The 23,152-nt window shown below is 37.2% G+C and overlaps 1 protein-coding gene across 1 annotated transcript in view; it reads right to left on the reverse strand.

Moving 5' to 3' along the window:
- RBFOX1 (RNA binding fox-1 homolog 1) overlaps positions 1–23,152 on the reverse strand; it is a 1,305,306-nt gene that overhangs the window by 937,960 nt on the left and 344,194 nt on the right. The gene's annotated exons all lie outside the window — the stretch shown is intronic.

Here is a 23,152-nt window from a genome sequence, read left to right on the forward strand (position 1 = left end):
GTTCCAAATATTGAAAACTTCATGTTATTATCCATGACAAGGCTGAAAGAGGACACGATGAGTTGGATTTCACCGTGGTATTCACACATATACATCTACTCATTCCTTTTAGCAAAATATTGTGATTGAGGACAAATATGATAGTGAGGGAATAAGGTGTCTTTGACTTCTAAATATATATACAGTAATTCATTACAAATGTAGTTCAGGAGGCGAAAGGAACATACACAGTGTGCTGAGAAGGTAAGTCCTTTCTGCAGAAATGCAGTAAAAATGAGCTGTTTCTAAGGCACATTATCAAAGGGGTTCTTCATCCATCTCAGCAAAACATAGAATCTTCATTTATTCATTAATTTTTTGGTGTGTTTCATCATTCCAGTTCCACATAGAATCTTTTTTTTTTTACCTACTCACAGAAATTATTTTTGATGCAAGGGGTGACATGCAGGACATTTTTCTGTGCCTTTAAATGCAAATCCTTGACTTTTAATCCAAAGAAACAGGTAATTGTTTTAGAGGCTTGCATGGATAGATCTCCTGGAGTCAATTATCTAATATCTTTCTAAATTCCTACCATACTTACATATGAAAGTATATTTGTTGCTTTGAACCACACTTGCTTATAGTGGTATTTACTCGGGTAGCATAGCCATTGACCTTGTTTATGGCTACATGAGGGATGAGACTATTTTACTCTCAGAAAGCAGATGAAAACTATGTGATGCTGAAATTATTTATTTCATATAAACAACTGAAGCAAGATCATTAACCTCATTCCGGCACTGTGACCATACCCTCTTCTCCACACACTGGTCTTTTAATCACACCATCAATTAGTCATCATCTTTCATACCATATTCAAAACCTTTGTCCTTGCCACAAGGGATATACACAATTTCTAAATTCTGTCCTTTAAAACATAGAAAGTTGTAAGGAAAAGGGAAGCAAGAGCAGAATGAACATTTCGCAGTTTTCTATCATTACTTATACACAACTGTGTTTATGATTTAATTCTTCAGATACTTACACAAGCCATGACTCTTCAGGATATGTATTTTTTAATGTATATCACTTATCGCATGGGTACAAACCAGCATTTGGTTAGACTTAAATCTGGTGTTCATTTAGCTGTTGTAACAGTGAACTGTAGATGCGCCGTTACAATTGACTCTATGCAAGTATAATTGTTCTCTCAGAAGAAGAAAGGTACTGTATTACAAAAAGCCCACCACCTTCAGCAATGAGAATCTTCTCATTGACTTTAACAGGCATTAATCAGGCCAGGTGCCAGTGAGTGTTTATGTGCATATTTGTATTTAAGCAGTAAACACCGGAAGCATTCATTAAGCTTAACAGTAGAAGTGGCTGACCTCTCAGTATCAAAAACAGTCACGTACAAATAGTAAATTAAATCTAGCATTTATCAAAACTGTAAAATAGCCTGCTTAATCCTTTCAGAAACAACATACCCACAACCTTCCCCCAAACTTGTCAAACAAATGGGTTTTGCAGCGTATCTGGAAGGTCATCAAGTCCTGGGCTATTTCAGGAGCAAGTTCCAGATGGTCTCTAACATGCTGAATAATGTATGTCTATGTGGGAGTGGGGAGAGAGGGGCTTGAAGGAACTATTATATTGCTATGAGTAAAACCATACATTTTACATTCATCTACGACAAGCTAGGTGTTACAATTAAAAAGGTTCTTGCATCTTTGTTTCAAGTGGCAAAAATAACTTGTTTTGAGAATCTTTACCGACAATATCAATTTCATATTTCACTCAACACCACTACAAAACCTTTTGCTTTTGTTTGGACTACATTTGTCTTGATTACAGGAGCACTAGTATTTTAATGGTATGTGGTATTCTTAGCTTGACGTTCCATGAGCAGTAATCTTTTATCTTGTAATTCTTACAATGTTATAAAGTGAAAAATCTAACAGCTATAATGCATTATTATACATAAAATAATTATATACATAAAATAATTATATTGTATAATGCAAACATATTTTTAAAGCTTTTGCATAAATTTATTTTAAATGCCCAGGACAGAAAGACAGTAAATGCTTTTTGAGCATAATATGTAAAACTCCACTATCTATATGCCTTAGACTACATCACCACCTTGAATGAGTTTGTTCTGAGGCTGCCTGTCTGCCCACATTATGTGTAATAGGGAAAAACACTGACCAGATATTAAGCTAAGAAAAAAAGCAGACAACCTGAGGCAGTTTTTTACTTAGGGCAGAGGTGAAAATGGAATTTATTAACCAATGGTCCTTTTCAACATTAGTGCTCTTAGCCCTAATGTTACATTCTGACCAGCGCTATGAGGAAAGATGAAGGACATGGAGTAAATATACTTTTGGTGCCTTCACTTCTGCATGCAGGAAGACACAGATGGCACTGTATTGATATCAATCACAGAATAAAAAAGAAACAAAACTAAATACAATAATGTTAAATAATAAAAATTATGTTAATTATATCACAGAATGGAAAGCTCCTTTTCCCATTGCCATCTTTTGAGTTCCCTTACGGCCATAGCTCTAAATCCATGATGTTGATAAAATTCTGTTCATGTGTAAAGAGACCAAGGATATGGAAGAAATTGCACATAGATAAATCAATGCATTGGTTTTGTCCTAAGGCAATAGTATTTCAAAGTACTTTCATTCTGATGGTTTTCAGAATAAGTATTTGAAGTGAATCGTTGGCCTTGGACAAATTCCTGGAGGAGAGAGTGACGTACATGTCACAAAAGAAATCATTGTTACAGGCACAGCTAGTGACAGTGCTGGGTGTCGACAAACAAGTAAGTTGACATAAAGTCTACCATTCCATTACTGGCATAAAGAAATCTCCTCTAAAACAAGATTGAAGGCATGGCCTATGGCACCTCAAGTTTGAATAATAGAGCAATTGTAAAAAATAGACAATATCAGCAATGCAGTAAAAGAAAAATTTAATTTCTAATCCTCATCCTGTGCCTGTTGAGTGGACTAATACAAAATTTAAATTTCCCTTACAGTCAGTGTTCAATAATAGAATTTTGATAGTATTTTGTACATAATTAAAAATACGTTTCCAGTTTGACACTGTGGCTATTAACTCAAGATACTTAAAATTCCTAAACTCTCCATTAGAGTTGTCTTCTCCAGGTCTGTCACCGTTCATGAGCTCCAAAGTGCGTTGATATCGTTTACCCAATCAGTTTATGCAAAAGAATACACAAACCCATTCACAACAGCAAATTGTTTCCTGGAAAGTTTGGATCACTAAAGTCGATAGGCTATTGACAAAATGTTATCCAGAAGACAACAGAAAACCAAAACAAAAATCATTGTCAAACAGCTACTATCACTACAGCATACAATAATGCTCAGGCTTAACTTTGGCTGGACAGTGTTTTGAGATATACTTTAGGGTGTCTGAAGAACATTAGGTGTGAGAACTCTGCAAGATCGTGTCCTTCAAAGAGAAATCTAATGAAAGAATAAGGAAATGATGAGTTTCCCACTGATGACTAGCTACAGGTATTCTTAGGGGAATGTATATGAGTGAATGAGGACTACAGATATTAATTACATTATGGTCATGATTAAGGGGCATGTGAATTTAAAAGTAGACAGGAGTATGGACAGATAAGTCTTTAATGATCATACACATCCCGAAGTATCAAATGAAGCAGAATATGTACAAGGAATTCTAAAGACGTGGAGAAGGGGAAAATTAAGTCATTAAGCTCAGTCTTTTGTGTGTGACAAAATCTAGTGATTTCCACAGGGTTTTGCCCCTTCCTCTGGGGATCAATCCAACTGGAAAATCTAAGCTTCTATGTTATATATTGATTCATCTGTTCCAAATATTCAGTTCTAAATACACAACCTAAGTTATCATGTCAATAAATAAGTAGCATAGCAATATGCAACAAGATTGTTCGTGAAAGTAACAGGTGTATGTTTTCTTCATGATTCTGCATGATTTTTGTGATTTTGAGTTAGTCAAGACAATCCCAACCTTTTAAATAGCTGAGCTCACTGAGGCCTTATATAAACACAAACTTCCTGGGTTCAAAATGTGTATTTTCTGAGGAACTAGTTTTGTTTCTTGCTTCTTAAGAGAAAAACAGCCTAGATTTTAATGCTTACTCACATAGCAAATTCCAACAGTTTGAATTTTGTTGTAAGAGACACATTTCAAATGTCTTGTACATTTATATGTCCATTTTTGACACCAGTTCAACTAACTGTACATTAAAAAGCTAAAATATTTTTATAGAGCTATCACAGTGATTGAAAACAACCTGAACTCCCTAAAGGAAAGAGGTATTTCTTAAACATTTGAATATATATTAAATTAAAATTTTCATTATATTCAGCCTTTTATTCATATGAATTATATTTTATATAAAGCAATAATGTTTAATGACACTAGCAGTGTTTTGTGACTCTCTACCAGTTTCTTCCTGAAAATGAAGACTTGGTCAAGATTATTGATGTATTATCAAATATAGGGGAAAATAACAACCAAGAAACCCCTCTACATGTATTTTCAGTTTCATCAAGAAAAGATAAGGTGTTTTTACATGCAACAGGCTGTCTACTCTGTTCTTCATGGGTTCAGGTCAGCTGAAGAAAAAACATTTTATAGCACTTGCTACATTTCAAAATTGCAAGCAATACATAATACGTTTTCCTAAAACTTTATGAGTCAAAAAATATTCCCTACACAGTTTGTTGCACTGAACTCTGACCAAAGAGTCAGTACAATTTAGAACACTATGGACTTAGCAACAAAATGATGAGATTTTTTTTTCTTTTAGTGCTCTGTGAGAAACCATAAAAGGGCAGAATCTGAGGGTAACAGTGACTTTAGGTCTCTCTGGCAGGAGCCAGCTGGAAGGGTTGCTACGTTACCCAGTATGGTGTGAAGCTGGAAGCCGATCTTTGTCTGAATCCTTGGGGCTAAGAGATGATAAGAGGCTCCATAGTCCTGCGGAGTTAAGCAGCTTGACAAGGTAAGCCAGGAGCAAGAAAGGAGCTGTTAAAATCCTCAAATCAATTCTCTGGAAATAGGGGAAACAGCTCCACATGAGCTACACCAAGCTACACTTTTTTGCTGCAAGAAGCAAGTCCCAGTGTATAGTGAGATTATGAGAAGGCAGCTTTCTTTCTAAACCAGGTGATTCTAAAGCATTTGACATTATTACCGCTTCTTTGTGAGAAGTCCAACTATGCAAGGGTATTAAAATAATTGGGGAGGCGGTGAATATATGCACAAGTGAGAGATCCTGAATTCACTATGAACAAGAAGATGCTCCATTCAAATTAGTTTATAGAAGTTGGATAACCTTCTAAGACTGTGGATGTGATGATGAATTTAATGTATTATTACAGAAAAGGCAAGAAGCAGAAGTACACTAAGAATTTGAGCACAACTGAAATTTGTGAAAACGGGTTTGGTGGCATTTGTTTGAACATGTCAAAGCAATTCCTGATATGTGGGGAAAGATGCAAAAATATAAAGGATTTACTGGCACATCACATTGATGGCACTGACACTGACAGATGCCGTTCCTTCGACAGCGGACCTGGTTTGGATGTAAATAGAATTCTAAATATCAAGAGAGGAATTTTGAGAAGACAAGGGGACTTGAGCTCTTAATTTAGTTTTACACTTTTTCTTTTTAAATCCTTCATATACTCAACTTTCTGAAATTCTCCAAGATGAAATATTTGGAGTTTATTCTAGCCTACAGAAGTTACCTAATTTGGTTTCTAATCGGGCAGGTGCAGATTTAACTCCAAAGAAGTAGGGAAGTTCTGTTCTGCTTGAGCTAGTATCCTCATTACAGAGAGTCCATAAATGCAAAGACAATCAGAGTGATATTTTTATAGCCTCCCCTTAACAATTGCTCACAGCTGTTTAGTGTAAATGAACATAGGCTATACCATCTTATTTTTCATTAATGGTAGCAGGGTAGAGACCGACATTTTTTTTTTTTCCTAGGGAAACTTGTTTTAGTGATGAATGGGCAAGAGTATTCAAGTGAGCAGCAGCTTCATGTGGAGAATATATTTTACAGAAATTCGAATGTTTAAAAAGGAAAATAATTCACCTGATTAGCTTGACACTGTTGTTGTTATCATTCAATTTTCTTACATCTTATTCTTCACTGAGTTATACAAGTAGACAGCATCATCTCATGACACCAGACTCCACAACATAACTGCTTTCGTGTACTGTAAAAATATAGCAAAGCACAAAACTACAAAGCAGAATTGGAGCAAGAAGCATGCTAGTAGGACAGCTGAATTGAAATAATAATAATAACAAAAAGACTAGAATTTTGATATTTCTTTTTTCTCTTAGAAAAAGCAGAAAATTTCTGTTTTCCAATTCACTTTCCACATGAGTCTTTTCAATTTCCCAATCAACATTACCATATGAATTTTTAGTCAAAGACTGAATAGACTTTTTGAAAAGACTATTAACTGCAGCTATTCTGGAGCTATGGTTTCCGAATTAAAGGTCATGACAGATATGAATGAGGTTATGGGCTTTTTTACACTACTACTTAGACTTATGTCTTCAACAGAAGAGGAAATTTAAAGCAGAAATAGGATTGCAACATGACAAATGAATGAAACTCTAAACTACAGAAAGCAGGGCTAAGAGGAGGTCACTCGTAAGGCAGTGCAATGAATTTGTGATGCTGATGTTTTGACAAGCAAATAGATCACTGAAGTCTAACGCCTGATGCTAGCAATGCAGTACTTTTTGCAAAGCTTTATCTTAAGAAAACAACAACAAACCTTCCTTCAGAATTTAGTTAGGTGGGCTGATTGAACAAGTTTTTTAAACCAGTATCATAGACCTTGTTTTCCCCCGCAAGTTAAACTCTTCTCCCCATTTTCTGATCTTTCTTGATTTTTCCCTTCCCTTTCTGCCCCTACAAACCGCATGCATGGACATGTTTGTCTCTTTCTCTACCCTTCAGTGTTTATGTAGAAAGCTTGGCTATCAGCATTATTGGTTTCCAAGTAATGCAAAATTAAGTAGGACTTTGTCGTCATATCAAGAAATCAATGATACAATGAAGCACTTTTTAATTAGTCCACTGTGGTCCTGAACTAACCCTGAGTTACAAAGATTAAATAATTGCTTATGGCATTCTCAATGTGTGGTTCACCATAGTGAAAAGAAGATTATTGACTCAACTGCTAAGTTATGAGAACTGATGAAGTCTTGCTGAGTGCAGAAATTCGTTTTAGCCCTAAAAAACAATGCAATTTTATGACCCAACTCCTTTGAACTATTTTAATTAAGGCCGACTATGATAAGAAAGAATTGAAAAGCTATTTAGGAGGAAGACAGGCTCCCATTTAAATGTTGACTTATGAAGTCAGCATTTTCAAGGATGTTACTGTACTTTGGTCTTTTATTTTCAAAGCCATTAACTTCTCCCAGCACATTTCTATCTACAGATCTAGGAGCGAAACAGTCGTAAGTCTTCATGACTTAAGAACCTGTGAAAGTCAATATCACTTAGACATCTATTCTACTTGAGTAACTTTCTGATGGGTTTTTTTCCTCCTCTGCCTAAATGTAGACATACAAATTTTAATAAACAACTGTCTTAGGCTTTACATTCAAATTTTCTGTAGGTGTAATCTGGCACAAGTCCCCTGACCTTAATGAAGCCACCTTGCCATATGACTTGAAAATCTGGCCTTAAGAGCTCAGTATATTTAAAAGTGTAACTCATTTAACTAGACATTCTTTCAAAAAGGTTATTGTTACATTCATTTTAATAATAAAAATGCACCGGGAACATGCTAAGGGAAAGCAGCATGTTTAAATGATAGTAGAGCTAGAACGGTAATAATATTCTTAAAACACGACAGAATTATGTAGCATGTGCATCATGGTATATGCAGATGTAGGAATAATGAATGTTTTTGAATAAATTATATTCATGGTCTTTCATCTTATTTCTTAACATTTAAAACAAATAAAAGCATGTGAACTTGTATTTGATAATGCTGTAGTTCATCTGCCAAAATTATGCCATCTGTGCAAAACAAAAAGGAATATTTGTCCTTCAAAGTATTCCATAATAGAAAATCAACAGAGCACTCTGGGCTTTCTATTTTTAAAAGGTATTCAGACTATATAGTACGAGTTTCAAAATCCCACTTGGTTTCTCACTAGATTCGTTGGCATCTAAATTCCTGCACAGAATAACACTTCTGCCAATCCCTTGAGGGAAGCCCTAGCAAAAGCTGAGGTTGTCAGGACACATAAACTGTTCCATTGTTATTCTTGCTCTATCAATCATTTTCAGTTAAGAAAAAGGTATGTTTGGCATTGAGATATAGGCCATTCATCAAGGTTAAGGAAAGAAAAAAGAAAAGAGGAGAAAGAAAAACTTACTTCTTATGAGCAAATGTATGGGAAGCAGCAGCAGAAACAAAGATGAAGGAGAAGTGGAAGGAACTGTACAGCTGAATGCTGGACAGAGGGCAAGCAGCAGCAACAAGCACACGAGGTACACATACATAAAAAGATTCATGCTGTGCATACGCTTTGGTTTGAAAACGTTAACGCTGGCCTTTAAATTGTATGTGAAGCACAAGCTGTAAGGCATCTACACAGACGCAGAGAAGAAACAACGTAAATCCAACCTCAGACTTGAAACCCCTGAAATGGTAGGTCATTAACTGCAGTGCAGTGCTGCTGGAGCTCATGTATCATTTGGCATCTGACAATCTGCAGGCACTAACCAGGTTTTTGAAATTATAAACAAAAGATCTACAAACTTGTCCTGCTGCAAATAGCATCCTAATATTTTCTCACAGTATGATTTCCTTTGCACGGCATTACAGTATAGCTAGCGGAGCTACACATAGTTAGTGGATGACGTTAACAGGTTACTTGCTGCTTTGAGATGCTAGAAGAGTATAGTAAAGGGTATTTTTTCCTGAATTAAGATTAATAAACTGAATTCACACACCACTGTAAGGAAACTACCTCCCATGGTACCAGATTCAACAGTGGCCTTCTATAAGGAATAAGTTTATTTTCTATGTAGCAGGAGCAGGGGACCAGTGAGTTTCTCAGCAATAAGGACTCTCTGTTTTCTGAGAGACATTAAAGACGTATTTCCACCAAGACTTGTCTCATTCATGGTCTACTTGAGAGACAGTCAGAAAGAAAATAGGACCTGATAAGAGCTAAGTATTCAAGACCTCTAAAACTAAATGTACAACTCCGTTATAATTTTCTTTACTGAAGGAATATTAACTCGCCTGTATTAATTTTTTATTTTAGAAGATGCTATGAGCTCATTTTGATATTAAAGATTCTTTAGGGCACTTTCTATACTTCAGCTCTTATTTTAGTTTAACTTAATTAAAATCTTTTTGAGATTTTCTTCATGAGACATACTTAGCCCTTCAATAACAGAATACAGATAATTATATCACTCCTTTCTATAACATTTGGAGATGGACTAAATAAAGTAAGGCAGTCCAAATTACTGTGTTAAAATAGTGTCTGCCTTATTATTTTATACATTGGACAGGCTTGGTGCCACTAGATAAGATTCTGGTGATACTGTAGGCCCTGCTTCAGAATAACACTTACTCTCACTGAAGCCAATGCATCAGGACACCAGGACTGTAACCATTCAGAAGAGAAACACCTCCCCAGGCCTTGGATGCAAATGACACCCCCCGTGCTTTTACAGAAAAAGAATAACTCAATATCAGCCATTACCAGCTCATCTAGAGGCCACAGCTAAGTAGAAAGTTGATCCCCACCTCTTTAAACCATACCTGTTTAATCACTTCCTTGCTTTTAAACTCCGTAAAGTGACTTCTAAATTTGACCTAAAGATACTCATTTTTCTGAAATAAAGAATAAATAATAAAAAATTGTATATATGGACAACTAGATATTTTTATTAACAGTGTGCATGTAAAAAAGGCATAGAAATGTAACTTGCGGTTGTACTTTGTAAGACAAAGTTTTTCATACATACAGCATTTTATTGAAGAACCTCAAAACTAAACTATTTTATTGTGTGACTAAACATAGATTTTAGAACTTAAAATATATTACACTGGACTGACAGTAACTTTGCTCATATAAGTACTAGCATATATTCAGGAGTCTAGATTGGGAAAATTCTGTTGCATACAAATAACCTGAAAACATTAAAATGTATGCTCCATCCTCAGTGATCCAAAGGGAATCAGATCGAAGATCTGACTATGTGTTTTCTAAATTAAAAATTCAAATCAGAACATGTAAAGTAGTTTAAAATAATAATTACACGAATTCCAATTAAGTATTACACAGTAATTACAATGAGTGCTATTAGCAAATTCAAAATACAATTTCAGTTAAAGCTACTACCATGAAACACAGCAACAGACAGGTGCACCCAAACATGAACAAGTGGAAGAGAAATTACAGGTGCTTGTATATTAGGGAAAAGTGAAATTAACTCACTTGTCTGTGGTTTATGCTATCTCAGGCAACTAGAATGTTGCTTTTTATATGCTTTTGCAGTTTTTATAGGCTAAAGTGTTCTTAACGGGTGAACACAGTGTAGAATTCAGGAAACAATTTACAACACAAAAACAATTTAGAACCAGAGAAGTCTGTATGCACTTCCCAGTAACAGAAAATTAGAGTTACTGCTCTATAAAGTTTAGTTTTTGTTTTCTAGTATCTGCACCAGGTGCCTCAGAGAACAATGCAAGTGATGTCCTGATCTTAATATATGAAATTTGGTTTACAAACTGAAGTTTTACCTTTAAGAAAAAGCAAAAGAAATAGAGCACACTTCAGATTTAGCTTGCAAACTTAGCAGTCTGCAGCCAAAAAACCATGAATACATGTCATGAAAACTGTCTTTGAAAAATTTAGCATCACTGGAAATATTTGTCTTGAAATAGCTGCAATTTGGGGGGGGGGGGGGGGGCTATCATTTTGTTTATTTTGTACCACATGCTAAAAGCACAACATGTAAAACTGAAATACACAGAAATACATATATTCCATGCGCACTGTTCACTTTTATGCAGCATTTAGGAGCATCTGTGCAATCCAGACCCCACAAGTTTCCAACTGTACGGTGAATAAAGGATTGCACATCATGTATCTGCCAGTAAACCCAGTTAAACCTTTGGCTAAATGCCCCTCCCTAATATTTTTCCCCCAAACTGCCACACTCATGTACCCAAATTCTGTGTTCTGAAGCTCTACTATTTGATATTATCTTTTCCCTTAAAGCGTTCCACTAAAGTCATCTGCAACTTCCTTTAATTTTGGTCTGGGTAGACTTACCCTACTCCTACACAGTAGATTTCATTCAGTGTCTCAAAATAAATTGTCCTTACAAATTCAGTCGAAACCACATTGTCCTTGTGATGTAACCACAAATACTGAATCATTTCTAAAGAACAAAATAGATAAGATGAGGTTTCCTTGAAAGATTTCCAATTTGGTGACACTTTCTATTTTCTATAGGAAAAATTCTATTCTATATTCTAAAGCTATATTTGTAATTTACCTTTTTCAATCCTAATATTTTTCAAAGATCTGATTCCAAAGTGTTATTTCAATAAGGGCTTTAGACTGTTCCAGCGCTACAAATATGGGGTCCAAATCACAAATCTGCTGGGAGAAGTAGAGAGAGTTCAAATATGAACAAAACCTTGGAAGAGACTTTGTACCTGTGGTGGAATGTGCATCCATTCAGCTTCGCATGCGTATTAGGTTTGCATGGCAAGGTTTTGGTAACGGGGGGGTTACAGGAGCGGCTTCTGTGAGAAGCTGTGAAAAGCTTCCCCTATGTCTGATACAGCCAATGCCAGCCGGCTCCAAGAAGGACCCGCCGCTGGCCAAGGCCGAGCCCACCAGCGACGGTGGTAGTGCCTCTGGAATAACATACTTAAGAAGGGGAAAAACAACTGCAACAGCAGTTGGAGAAGAGAGGAGTCAGAATGTGAGAGAATCAACTCTGCAGACACCACGGTCAGTGAGGACCTTGGTCAGGAAGGCGCCGGAGCAGAGATTCCCCTGCAGCCCGTGGTAAAGACCATGGTGAGGCAGGCTGTGCCCCTGCACCATGGAGGACCCCACGCCGGAGCAGGTAGATGGTTCCCAAGGAGGCTGTGACCCCATGGGAAGCCTGCGCTGAAGCAAGCTCCTGGGAGGACCTGTGGACCCGTGGAGAGAGGACCCCACGCTGAAACAGGTTTGCTGGCAGGACTTGTGACCCCGCAGGGGACCCGCACTGGAGCAGTCTGTTCCTGAAGGACTGCACCCTGTGGAAGGGATCCACGCTGGAGCAGATCGTGAAGAACAGCAGCCCGTAGGAAGGACCCACGTTGGAGTAGTTTATGGAAGACTGTCTCCCGTGGGAGGCACGCCACACTGGAGCAGGGGAAGAGTGTGAGGAGGAAGGAGCTGCAGAAACTACGTGTGATGAACGGACCACAACCCCCATTCCCTGTCCCCCTGCGCCACTCTGTGGGGGAGGAGGTAGAGAAAATCAGGAGTGAAGTTGAGCCCAGGAAGAAGGAAGGGAAGTGGTTTAAGATTTGATTTTATTTCTTATTATCCTACTCTGATTTTGACTGGTAATAAATTAAACTAATTTTCCCCAAGTCAAGTCTGGTTTGCCCGTGACGGTAACAGTGAGTGATCTCCCTGTCCTAATCTCGACCCACAAAGCCTTTCGTTACATATTCTCTCCCCTGTCCAGCTGGGGAAGGGGAGTGATAGAGCAGCTTTGGTGGGCACCTGGCATCCAGCCTGGGTCAACTCACCACAGCATGTGTGCTCTCTCTCTTTTAGAGAGCCAGAAAAATTTTGGTAACAATCTTTCCTTTCTTTTTCCTTCCAAATTGCAATGATTTTTCCCCCTAAAATCTGGTAGGAAATTACAATACCTTTGTTCTTTTTCTAAGTTTCAAAGGCTGCCTAGTAAGAATAATGATAGAAGAGAAAAAAGTGAGAATTTTCACCCCAACTTCTTATAGGTTTGGCTTACAAATCTTTACTTCATCTTCTGCCATTCTTCAGACACATATCCAAATAAACAAGAAAGAAGTCCCAGAATGACTTTAGGATGTGCTGAACATTTAATTCCTATGGTAGTTAGCAGCAGACATAGTCACTCTGTGCTTTGAAAATCAGGCCACAATCATGACAGCTAGGTTTCTGACAGCTTGGAGGACTGGAGGTTCCAAATATGGCATAGCTGGCTTTGGGGATGTTTCAACTGGAAGATATTTTTCTGAGTCCCAGTTCTCCTGTTGTTTCCTCCTTGCACACCCCTGCGAGAAAACATCTTCGGTGAGTGAGAGTAAACCAAAGGCCTGCCCCTATCTTACCAGTTTCTGTCTGGGGATGGAATAGAAATGTGGTATAGAGTTATTACACAAGGCGTAGCTCAAAGAAGGCAAGTAGTCCTCAGAAACATAGAGCCGTATTCCTTCACCACGTGGTCCAAACCACTGACTATTAACATTAGGGTAATACCTTCAGGGATTTTCAGTAAAAGCTCAAAGCATACTGCAGAAAAATGTTTCAACAGGGGGGAAAAAATGCCAAACCTACCTGCTTTCCATTTCAACAATTAACATCCAATTTAAAAGTCAGAGCTTCCATACCAATGCGGCACTGAAAAGCTCAAGGGCCAGTGGTTCAACTGAGTCATCTGACTTTAAAGCAGAGGACATCTATTTTAGTTCATCAGACTTTCTAATATTAACCAAGGTTCACAGCTTTGTAAAAAATACGTACTAAAAAAGTGAATTTCTACACCTGTGATAGAAGTCCTCTAAAGCTGGATTACGTACTAACAATTCAGGTTCCACATTCTGAAGGCTCTTCTTGGGGTTTTTGCCTCTTTCCAGTAAAATCATAAAGAACACAAAACTCTAACGTTAAGAACAAGCTGAAAGGAATAAGCTGACTTCCACAGTGCTCAGACATACTAAAGAATGGAATAAAATACACAAGGTCATATACATGGTCAGAAAAGATACAGCAGGATCTATTTTTGTCTTAACCTTAGTCTTGTCCAAAGGAAAGGAAAAATAAGCGCTCTGTTAATGACAGTTGTACATTTCGCCTTATAAAACAAGCAGCATTTAACTCATGTCTATTATTTACAGAGACCAGGGAGGGCTATCAAGAGATTCTTTTTATATCAGATTCCTCATGACTCCACCCAAGACTTTGCGATCTGGAGCCAGAGCTGGCTTACTTTCTCTGTCCTTTCCAGTATGAGATAGAATCCACCTGCTTGCATCTAACAGGTAACTCACAAGGATTGCTTTTTTCTTTTTATCTTTTTCTTTCTTCCTTCTTTCTTTCCTGTGTGTGCATGTATGTGTGTGTGTGTGCATGTATACATGTGTATCTGTATGTGTGTGTCTCTTTTAAGACTTCAGACTTCATAATTACATTATGATGAAAATTAATTTCTCTTGGGACACAGTCTCAGTTGGCCTTAAACTCTTTAAATTGCTTATACCTTGCTACTTCTCTCTTAGGTATGCATAATACTAGAGGCTTAACCAGAGCACAATTTCACCTCATATTTCTTGCACTGCAGACTAAGGACAGAGTTTGAGCAACCTTGATGCTGCTCCCTATTGTGACTGAGACTAAGCAGTAATGCTTGTGGAAATGTATCACATAACTATAAACACTTCTTTCCCAGAGTCCTGACTTAAGCCAGACCTAGGCACTTAGCACAAAATAGTAAGTCTACAGCGGCTTTCTTTTTCTTTTCATCATGACCACATACATACAATCTCTCTGATGCTCTCTTCTACTTAAACAATTGCTATAGGTGATAGTTTACTTCCTCCTACCGGATACCTAACATTTACTGCTAAAGAAATCCTTCCTCAAGGAAGCCCAAGTACTTCCAAGCACTCACAAGTCCGGTTGAGGCTGTTCAGCAGAACAGTGCTGCCAGGCTGATGACTCGGGCTCAGTTTTACCCTTACAGTGCACGGGAGTTCCAGTCATTCACGTGATTCATGCCTCTGGCTTCTGTCTCATTTATCAGCAGTCCAACATACCCAGTGCCTTACTATTCAATTTAAGTCACAAATTTGTTTTCATCAAGAAACATTAACATTTTCCACATATGGGGAAGGTTACTGTCCTACAGAGAAATAGTATCAGCTGTTTTATTTTAACTTTATCACCAAGTTATACATTTTCACTATCCTCTTTAATTTTTCAGTGCAGTCATAAACAGCATAAATTTCAAAGATTTTCCCACAATAAACCACTGCAGCTAAATTCTATTTCTTGCCTGTAGTTTCCTGAGGGTTAAGTCGGGTTATTGCTTTTTCTATATTTTCACTTCTTTACACCAATGTGCTTTAAGATGGTCCTGTCAAGGTGTTTTTCATTTATTTCAAATTAATGATTACTAGAGGATCTGTTTTGATTTTACACTAAAGCCCTTTATCAGGGGCATATAAACTTTATAACTAAAGTTAATAAAGGTAAACAAATATGAAGTTATGTGAGCCTGGTCAACAGAAAAGGAGAATGCTAAAACTGGCAGAGAGAGAACAGAAACATTCAAAATGGAAGTATTACTTTCCAAACTTCAAGAAGCCCACAAATTCATTCATTCGCTATGCGGTCAGTGTTATGTCTCTCTCTTGCAATTGTAAATTAGAGAAATACTGGCTCAAGTAACTTAGGTTACAGATTCTTATTGATGCTAAAGAAATCAATCCCATATATCTTTTATAGCTTCCTGAAAAATCCTGAAGTATTTATTTATGTTGAGATCTAATTTGTTTTGGTCTTTAGTTTTATGATGTAAAGCATATTTGTAGCACAATAAAATTTATGGGTTTTATCTAAACAATTTATGTGCATTGGGATAAGAAAAACAAATGTATGTAATTCACAAATCTATTCAGTTAGAAGGTTCAAAAACAAAGATGCAAACACGCTAAAATATTTCTATCAGCCTACACTATTTGAAAGTAATTTAGAAGTTTCTATGAGAAATCATTTTCATGGGGCGAGTGGAAGTGCATTTACCTACAATATTATAAACCACAGTCATTTTAAAGCCTGTATTTCCACACTTATTAAACCACTACTAACAGGAGTCCTGCTGCTAAAATATTATGCGGTTCTTTTAGAGCAATATCATTACCTAATGATTTTGAAAGAACCTTATTTCTCAAAGAGAGTGGGGAACAGAGAGGTATTACCTTGAATTGCATAAGGTAGTTTGGAGAAGTCAGGCCCATCTCTTCTGTGCACATTAAGTAGCGTGGGAAGGGGGAATGAACACACTCAGGTGAGATCACTGATTATGATACAAATACTGAACTACATAGCTGCAATCCTGATGTGGAATTTTCACATACTTACTGAAAAAAACCAGAAACATAACTTTTGAGCCCTATTTCAAGACGTATTTATGTCTTCACAGTCTACAGAAACTGCAGCCATTCAGAAGCACGAACACCAATGCCCATGATGGTCAGTCACAGGGTGTCATCATGACATTCTTGTACTCTAACCATTCTGGGTAGGTGCACGAGTACATCTTTTCCTAGAGTGCTGGATGAATGCAGAGTTGGTACTCATAGAATTATGTGCACGTTTATGGTATGATTTCCATACGTATTGAAACGTGTTGAGAATTGCAAAATATCTACCCTTACACAAGAAGATAATAATGATGTCTATACAGCTATCATTCTAATAATCTGCTGACTAGACTAATAAACCACACGCTCTTCGTAAGTTTTGTTTTAGGTATCAAAACTTGATCTGCAAAGGAAATAACAATGAGAGGCTTGTGGTCTGAATCCTTACCAATCCACGTCCTATTTCTTCCCCACCACGCTGTCCCAACCAAGCTATTTGTGGGACCAAACTTTCTCTCTGACTGTATCCTCCTTTTTATATATAACTCCTTACATTCCTCTAATGTACTGTTATTCTTCAGATGAAAAATTGCATGATGAGATCAGCAATGTAGCTGCTTGAGCAGCAGCCTTTGTGAAGGCTATACAGCTGTGTGGTAATTTTCGCCAGTCTCTCACGAATATAGATATGAATTCCACAGCCTATTTTTCCCTCAAAACTGATGAACCTCTTGTCTTTTTAGGTTCCAGAAAGTACCACACGGCAGCTGAATCAAACACTCTGAATTGCTGGAAACTTCCAATCCTTCTAAGTCATCCTCACATGGGAAGTGTCAAACATGTACCCTTTCGAAGCATGTTAAATCACATAACCACACTACTTAAGTAGCAACAAAGCAGGTAGCTCAAATATCCTAGTTATCTGCAACATCAGTACAGCAAGAACATCAAAGAAACATGAAATTGCAATTTTTAAAATATACCAAAGGAAGCTGAGCCATAACAGTCTAGAAAAGGAGTTCATTACATTTACATGCGTATTTACAATGTTTATGAGTTTCTAAGCCTGAGTAAATAAGCCAACGCTAAATAAAAGGAAGCAGTCAGAAAGCTGTCATGATGACCTACTACAAACTTCATTTAGATTTCCCCACTCCTCGTACCTCAATTCAAAAGAGTTGAAACTCTTTTATAACCTCATCTTCTATAATGGAATAAATCAACATGCAGCATTTAACTGAGGGAAAAGAAAAATAAGACTGAACGTGATATAAGCATATAGAAAGGAATGATACAGAAAAGGTCTGCTTCTTTTTACACTTTCATATGTATAGCCACCAAAGTAGTAATGACCATTATGTGGTAAGAAACAAAAAAACATCTAATATGGGGGTAGGCACAGTAGCATTTGGCCATAGCTAGAGGGGGGGGGCTTAATTGTATCCAAGATTTAAGTCCCGCTTCCACATAATTTATATGAAAGATTTTCTACTGCTGGTTTTTTTTAAGTTAAACTATCAGCCTTCTCTTTAATGAATATCTAGAGAATACCCTTTTGCTGAAAATAAGTTTTGATTTTCTTTTTTTTCCATAGGTATTTTAAAGTATTATTGTTTAAGTTGCACATCAAAGTGATCTACTGGTATTGTAGAAAGGGCACCTCTATGTAATTGCATCAAATTGGCTCACGACACATTTATTGATAAGATGGATGTAGATAATGTTTGTGCGTTCAATAATCTTCTTTGGCTATTACTGCATCTGTAGCATGGAATCGTGGTTAGAAGGACAGATTCAGTCCTCGACTGTGGATGAAAATGACATGGAGAGGATGAAAAAAAGAAGAAATAATTTTACACTTCTGTATTGAAGAGAAAATGAGTAATTTGTAAATTGTTCCCTGACAGTTCTTAGTCCTCTTGAATTTTAATCATGTAACATAATAATAATTAATAATCAGAAAAAATAATCATGGACTGAAAGGTCTGGGAGTTCCCAGGTGATACAGAAACGTTTACTTACAATTCACCAGCTGAATTTGAGTTTGGACCAATACAGACTTTCCAGTCTCCACTCAGCTGAGAGCTGACCATTTTGCACAATGTTTATTTTCACACCAACTTGAGCAAAACTGTTCATCTCAGTCAAAGCTTGTATTTTGAGTACCATAGCTTCTAATATTTTAGCCATAGGGTCTTGGAAATACAGCATTGCCCTTTCAGCGTGTGCTAGGTTTGAAGCTGTCATCAAGCATCCACATGGTCTTGAGTGAGAGTTATTGTGTGAGGTCACGTACTTGCTTAGAATTTGCAAAAGAAATGTCCTTACTTTAACAGATTGTCTTGAAAGTCATGGCTGGGTGAACTTTTTCATTGTTATTATTAGAAGGCAAACAGTTTTGGGTTTGCTTTTTGGTTTGGGGTTTTTTTAAATAATTAAAAACATTGTTTCTGTCTATTTCACAAATTTGATATAATTTAGCAAATATTTGCTTGTCAATCAAAACAGGTTTTTATTCAGGAAACAATCAAAGAGAAGCAAGAGGGATGAGGCAGTGGTGCCAACTGTACTGCATGGGGCACTGAAGAACTGGGAAAGCAGGATTAAAATCCCTCTGCTACATAAAGGCAAAGCATCTCCTATCCCAACCGTTGTCCAAACCATTAGTCTGTAGAATTAAATGTCCTCTACTACCTCCCTAGCCCAATAATTATTTTATTAGAAAGTAATTCGAGCAAAGATCAAAAGAACAAAAAACCACACTGATTCCAGAGTATCCTGTATTCTTATAGTGAAGATGCTCCAATTTGTGCCCTATTTTGTACAAAATGGATCAGCTTCGACACTGGACTCTGCTTTCTCACAGCACAGGACGCTGCCTCCTACAATACCCTGTGACTCTGTGACTTAATTTTAGCCTCCTCTACTTTGATTTAGCTTCCTAAAAATCGTAAAGAAAATACATAGCTGGCTCAGGGTTAGCTGGCTCAGACACTTTGCTTGGGAGCGCATCTGGCTTTTCCTCAGCTTTAAGGGCAGTGAACCTGCTTTGCAGTTGCAAGCCTTTAGGTGGAGCAGGAGCCCTCCTCTCGGTGCCAGAAGCCAGCAGCTTCCATTCTTCACATTCCCCAGAGGCAGGGCTTACTCTTCCACTAGGGATGGACTCTGGCGGCATGTCCACATTAGCTCCAGTTCTGAGGGCTCAGGGTCTGTCTCCCTTCTCTCTTTGTCTCACTTTTGCTAAACGGGGTTATATAGACCCCAGTGTTAATCAGAGACTACAAATATGCCAAAGGAAGGCTGTCTAAATAAGCCAGGGCAAGAGAAAGCATTTCTGCTTGCCTTGTCCAAGAATAAATTACAAGTACATAGGTGTATACTATTATGGATCAAAACACAGTAGCCTACTGAAAATCCAGTCATCAACATAAACTATGACAGAAAAAAAAAAATCCTCAGCTGAGGGCAAAAATCTCACAGCAGACATGACAAAACAAGACGCCCTTCCTAATACACATTTAAAAAATTAAGTTTCTGAAAGAGTACATTGGCAGCAGCCATTGACTTTATCTGTGCATTTGGGAGCACATTGAGAAGCAGCTTTTCAATCTGAAGGATCAAATCTGACACAATTCATCAGACAATAACAGTGAAATCAAAAAGACAGTAACTGGAAAATGTAATCCTCCCCTGAAATTTTCTTCAGCTCACCATCTGCTTCCATTCTATTACATCCCACTGGGGACTCACTGTCTTGCAACATCTCCTCTGGGTAGAATTGCCGCAGATGTAACAGGCAGGACTGATAGCTTCGCTGCGTGACTCAACCAGCAGGCTTTGGGTGACACAAAACTTAGCCTGCACATTACCCTCTGACAAAGGAGAATACCAAACCACAAAAAAAACAGGTAACGACAGGCACTGAACCAGATGCCAATACATTGCACCAATGCAAAGCATGTGCTTACGTAACCCAGCCAGATTTTTCCTTAAGTGAAAACAGCAGGATTGAGCCACCACAATGGAAAATTTACAAGCGTTTAACTGCAAAGGTTATTTCCTCAGAATATCCTCAAATACAAGCATTCCCTCCAGTTGTCTGAACTATTTTGCTGACACAAAAAAGCATTGTCAGTGTGTAAGACTTGTATGTAACTACTTGAATTTCTTTCTTTGAAAGAAGGCGCTCTGAGCCATCTGGAAAGAATAACAGCCAAGCAGCACCTACTGAAATGCTATTTTCTGCCTTCCACAGCTCCAGTAAAATAAAATGGTGGAAATTCTATTTCAAAAGATAGACAATCCCTACAGCATAGAGAGAAGAAAGGGATGCCGAGGCTCTATCAATTATCCACTAAGTGTAGAACATTTCTAGTAATTAAAATGCATTACAAAAGGTTATTCTTTCAAGATTAACTTTTACCCCTTACCTATACTTAAACTTGTGCAATGTATGCTATATACCTTATAGATGTGATAGCTTAGAAAAAAAATAATGTGTTTCTCTATGAATTTGTTCTTGATTCTCTAAAATGCAAAGTGCATGTTCTTTAAACGGTATGTGTAAGTGAAGATTTCTGCTTCCAAAGAGAGTCTTTTCAGCAATAAAGGAGCAAGGAAGGAGCTCATTAACTTACTCCTCTAAGTTTCAACCATAGTTGAGTTCAGTGTGCCAGAAACATGAATCCTAAATGCCCCACCCACTCACTTGAAATGCTTTAAGCTATGAACAGGTAATCTGAGTCATGCCCAGGTGAAGAACAAAAGATTTTTTATAAATAAAAATCCTTATTAGTGTATTCCACATTTATTCAAATAACTATCAGATAAGGTGTTCTACCTAAAAACTGCAGAAGTGTGTTGGCCAGTGTACATGAACTCCTTTGCTCCAAAATACCTATTTGCTCGAACTCATTCCTCCCTCAAACTCCAGCGCATACAAGCATGCCCTTACCTTTCCTCAGCTAAGCAGTTACATTGACACCACATGGTCAAGTCACATTGTTAAAGTCAAATTCGTGCATAACAGCTTCTCTATTAAGCCATAATCCTTTGGGAACCAATTCCTGCCACTGTTGTGATAACGTCTACAAGAGATTTATACAGTAAGAGCAGTCTGCGATGGTTCTTCCATGCATAATGTTTCCTGTTAGCAACATACATTAAGCAGTTATGTTAGGACCCTGCCCATCACATCAGCTCCAAATCCTAAAGTTTTTTAAACAGTCAATGACACACTTTAGATTCTATTAGGAGAAACATTTCTTCATAACCTTGCAAACACCAAATAAAATAAAAAATTATTGACAGCAATCATATATTATATACTGCTCTGTGTTCAGGGAATTAACAAAAAGGAATTTACCCAAAATTTCCCAGGCTTTTTCCCTGGTCAAGTTTTTTTATTATTACTTAGATGAACACTTACAATCACTTCAAAATACATAAATAAATTTCAAGCCTAGTGAGGGAAAGCAATTCATGTTACTATTCACATTTTAAGATATATTATGGGTTAAAATTCATTTGGTCTTTTATTAAAATGCCAGAACATCCAAATGCTGAAATGCTTGCACCTGATTTTTGTAAAAGGTCATGTTGATTTTTCATGATGAAAAGTTCATACCTTTCTACTTAGCAAAAATAGGAAATAGTCAAAATGAAAACAAAGTATGTTTAATGAGTAACTTTTGATTTATTGAACTACTATTGTCTCAGACTGGGTAAACTAAACCAGAAAACAAACAGTTCTATACAACAGCTGGCAAGGATCATAATACGTAAGAACAACAGGAAACTCCTGAAACCTTTACAAATCCAGTTGAAAACCCTCCGTCAGATTCATTTCAATTTTTTGAAGTTTGGAAGCCTCCAGGGACTTTGGACCCATTAAAAGCCTGTAGCAATGCATCACTTTAGACAGATATAAATTGAATATAGATTTTTTTTTTTTACTGTTATTTAATCTACTCTAAGGTCTGTCTTTAATTTCTTACTAAGTGATTAACATACTTCAATTTCTGATATGGTATTACCTTTCTTATATTGTAACGCAAACTTCAAAACAATAGGAAAAAAACCCATCCATACTGTTCTAACTACAAGAAAGGTTTGTTTTACCTGTTATTTTTCTGATCAAATTATTATTCTGCTTGTGTGATGCAAAGTATGATTATATTCAATTAATTAGGAAATTATGTTTCTCATTTTGCACATTTCCAGTATGTATTTTATTTTCTTCAAAAATTCTTGAAAATTGTGATGCTTTGAGAAACCATTTAAAAACTAGAATACTTCATGAAGAACAGCTTTTCCCATTCACATTCAGAAGCATTTCTCTTAAGAGGACCGTTACCAGAATGACTTGATTTGGCGTTAGAATGTCCATTTTAACCTAAGACAACCTCACTGCTTGGAATTCTAAAATATCCTGGCACAGTATTATTTTTTGTCTTTCAAAATCCACTGTGCTGTGTTCCCCCCCCGCCCCCCCCCCATCTTTCCAGTGTTGCTGTGTTGTAAATCAATAGGGCATCTGGCTCACGGCACCACTCGTTCAGACAGGTTTGATAAAGGCAATGGCTAAATTAAGCATTGTGCTTGCTTTAATTTTCAAGGGCTACCTCAGAACACTATGCTGAGGATGTGTGCTGTCTCCAGGGCCAGGAACGGGGAAGTATCTGAAATGCAAGTTACCCCTT

The sequence above is a fragment of the Gavia stellata genome, chromosome 18, assembly GCF_030936135.1.
Source record: "Gavia stellata isolate bGavSte3 chromosome 18, bGavSte3.hap2, whole genome shotgun sequence".
Classification (NCBI taxonomy): domain Eukaryota; kingdom Metazoa; phylum Chordata; class Aves; order Gaviiformes; family Gaviidae; genus Gavia; species Gavia stellata.